This window comes from Phyllostomus discolor, chromosome 5, assembly GCF_004126475.2.
Source record: "Phyllostomus discolor isolate MPI-MPIP mPhyDis1 chromosome 5, mPhyDis1.pri.v3, whole genome shotgun sequence".
Taxonomy (NCBI): domain Eukaryota; kingdom Metazoa; phylum Chordata; class Mammalia; order Chiroptera; family Phyllostomidae; genus Phyllostomus; species Phyllostomus discolor.
In genome coordinates, this window is record NC_040907.2 from 38,155,790 (window position 1) to 38,159,272 (window position 3,483).

A 3,483-nucleotide genomic window follows, 5' to 3' on the forward strand; every position below is an offset into this window, starting at 1 on the left:
CATAAAGGAATGCACTTGGGAGACATTTTTCTAACATGAAAACACATTCTCCTTGGCTCTGCCTTCGTTTCTACAATGTTAACATTATTAATGTGCTATTTTACTCTTATAACTAGCTATCTTTAGTCATCTACCAGACACAGGCTCTTTCAGATTTGTTATTTAATCTCTACATATCTCAGAGAGGAGATTATGATCTCCATTTTACAAACAAGGAAATCAAAGCCCAGCTCTGAGTAATTTGTAGAGGGTCTGAGAATCAGTAAGTAACAAGTTGAGATTCAAACCCCATCTCTAACTTCAAGGCCCGAGTCCTGGCTCTACGCCCAGCTAGCTGTGTGACTTTGGTTAAGATGCCTTGGTACCTAGAACCATGATGGGATATCCCACTATAGAGGAGCGCCTACCCCGTGGAGAGGACTCGTGAGTAAGCACTCAGAACTGTGCCTGGCTTGAAGAAAATGCCATGGAAGTGTGGGCTATTACCATCAATATCATTGTTGTGGTTCCACAAATGCCTCCTTGGTCTCCCTTTTAAGGGCTGAGGTTTAGAAAGAAGACAGGACAGCGGGGACACAATAAAGATTCTTCAACTTGCCAAAGCAACTGTTCAATACTGGCCTGAGTGTGTGAAGGCGTACTGAGTGCTGTGAATGTGGTGGAACCAAAGCACAAGTGCGCACTGTCCTAAATCCCAAGTCCTAAATCCCTCAAAAGGAGAGAGCCCGTGAGACCACAGTCCTCTGCATCACTTCAGATGGTCCTCCAATTCATGTCTATAAATGCACAGAAATCTCCCAATTTTCAACAAATAACTGTAGCTGGGACCAGAGAGTGTTCAGAATGATAAAATAGACCCCAAGTGTTCCAATTCAGTTCTCTTCACTTTTGTGCATTAGACATTAACTGAGTGCTGATTCTTCTCTGGGTGCTGGGTGACGCAGAGATGGTCGAGGTCCAGCTATTGTCCTCCAGAAACTTAACCTCACGGGAGACCAGATGTCCACTGTGATGACCATAATTCTAGGTGAAGTAGGATGGATTAGAGCTGAGGTAAAGACTAAATGCTCACGGAGTGTGGAGGAGAGAGCAATCCCTCTGAGTCTGTGGATCTGGAAAAGCTTTATGGAGGTGGTGACCTCTGGGGTGCCCAGTACTTCCATAGTTTGGTATGGGGACTTGGAGGACGTGGGAAGGGAGAAGGGTACTCAAGTGGAAAAAACTACATGGGGAAAGGCAGAAAAATAATATGTGTAGCGGACTGAAAGAGGTTTGGGCTCAATTCTAATTCATGACGAAGGGCTCTTCTCTTTGAAGGTGATCTTCCTGGATCTGGATAGCAAGAAAAAACCCTGTTCTGTTTGGCTAACATGGTCAACTACTGGTAGGTGAAGGAAGCTTGTTAATACGTCCTGTCTGTCTCACAGTACAGTTTGTGGTCACAACTTCAACTGATTGGAAGGAAATACTTCATCTTGATATGTCTTTCTGCTTTCGGCTGGTTTTCCCCCAGTTCACTTATTCTCTGAGGGTGAGGCCCTCTGCAGCAACTGGCTTTTTGTGGAGCAGTGAGTCCCTGCCCCATTCTGGCAGATGCAAGACACTGCCCTGTGTGCCTGGCAGGGGGCCTGGCAAACCAAAACTCCAGCTATCAGGAATTAGCCTGTGCCCTCAGAAATGCCCGCCGCCTTTAATGCTTGCTCACCTCCCCGGAGCCCGGCTCTCAGTCCATTCCTGGCCACAGACTATGTCCTTCATTTCTGGTAAAACTAGTCATTAATTTAAGAAGGTGTATTAAAGTATTTTATCCAGCACTGTTAGGTGCTCAACAGAGGAAGGATTCCAGGATGTCTAAAAAGTTTCAAGACGTTTTTTTAAGAAGGAGACGTAAATCCTGTGTTCCCTGAAGTCTCACATGCTTGCAAATGCCAGTCTGTAGTCTTTAAGCCTGAAGAATACCTGGCAGGGTTTCAGAGTCTTGTGTTTCAGTCTCTCTCCCTCAGAGATTTGTGGACATTGCTCCACTGTTGCCTAGCAGTAATGCAAGTAGAAGTCTGAAGCCAGCCTAATTTATTTCTCCTGGCACTTGAATTGCTTTTATTCTGCTTGGAAACCTATCCAACTCTTTCTTTATATTAGAAGTTCACTAACTTCACCAAGACATATTGCAGTGTTGATTATTCTATATCAAAATTTCCTGGAATACTGCTATGGTCTGAATGCCTGTGCCCACTCCCCCAACAAATTCACTCCCTAAATCCTAGAACTCCATATGATAGTATTAGGAAGTGGAGCCTTTGGAAGGTGATTAGGTCATGAGGGCAGAATCCTCATCAATAGGATTAGTGCCCCTATAAAAGAGGCCCCAGAGAGCTGGCTAGCCTTCCAATGAGGGCAGGTATCCTTTGAGTAAGATCGGAAGTAGATAAGGAAGCTCGCTGTACATGACCTGAGGAAAAGAACCCACCAGGCAGGGGAACCTGCAAAGGTCTAGACCACATAGTACACACAGCATCTTGGCAGTCAAGAGCTGGTGTGCAGGTGGAGAGATGGCCAAATGCGGGGGATAGAGGAAGCCAATGCAGGGCAAATGAGACTTTAAAAAGACGATGGGGTTCAGCAGTGAGAAACAAAATAAAGGCTAAAGCCACATATGATTATATCTATTGCTTGAAACTTGCAAGGTGAAAATGAGTTTTTAAAGCTTAGGAGAATGAAGGTTAAAGGATGCTATTTCTTTAAAGTAGTTTTTAAAAAGATTTTATCTATCTATCTATCTATCTATCTATTTATTTATAGAAAGGAGAAGGGAGGGAGAAACAGAGAGAGAGAAACATCCATGTGTGAGAGAAACATCCATTGGTTGCCTTTCCCACACCACCAACCGGGGACCTGGCCAGCAACCCAGGCATGTGCCCTGACTGGGAATCAAATCGGTGACCCTTTGGTTTGTAGGCGGCTGCTCAACCCACTGAGCCATGGCAGCCCACGCAAAGGATGCTATTTTCAATATCACAAAGTGGTATTATGAGTATTACATGAACTTGTTCTGGGCATCCACAGAACACAGAAACAGAGAAAAAAGATTTAGAAATAATTTATTAGGTCTTTGCCAAAGAGATCAATCAGATAATCTCCAAAGATCCCTTCCAGCAATCTCTAAAGCTTAACACAGTGTTTTTCACACAAAGAATTATTGACGTCTCAGTTTAGGAAGCTGGCAGAAAGCAAATCCACAGCATTTCTATGTATTGAACATGAACACAATTGCTCTAAGTCACCTGCCTTCTCAAAAACCTTAAGTGGCTACAGAAAAAAATCTGAAAGTATTAAAGGCTTTCTGTGATGTGGCTGTAATGTACAGTTTTAGTCTATTCTTTGCTCCTGTCCAATTTACATAATCATCATCCCCAAATGTATGTTATGAAAAAGTGCTCACCTTCACATCTGATCACACCAATGGTGTTCTTGGAATACGTTTCC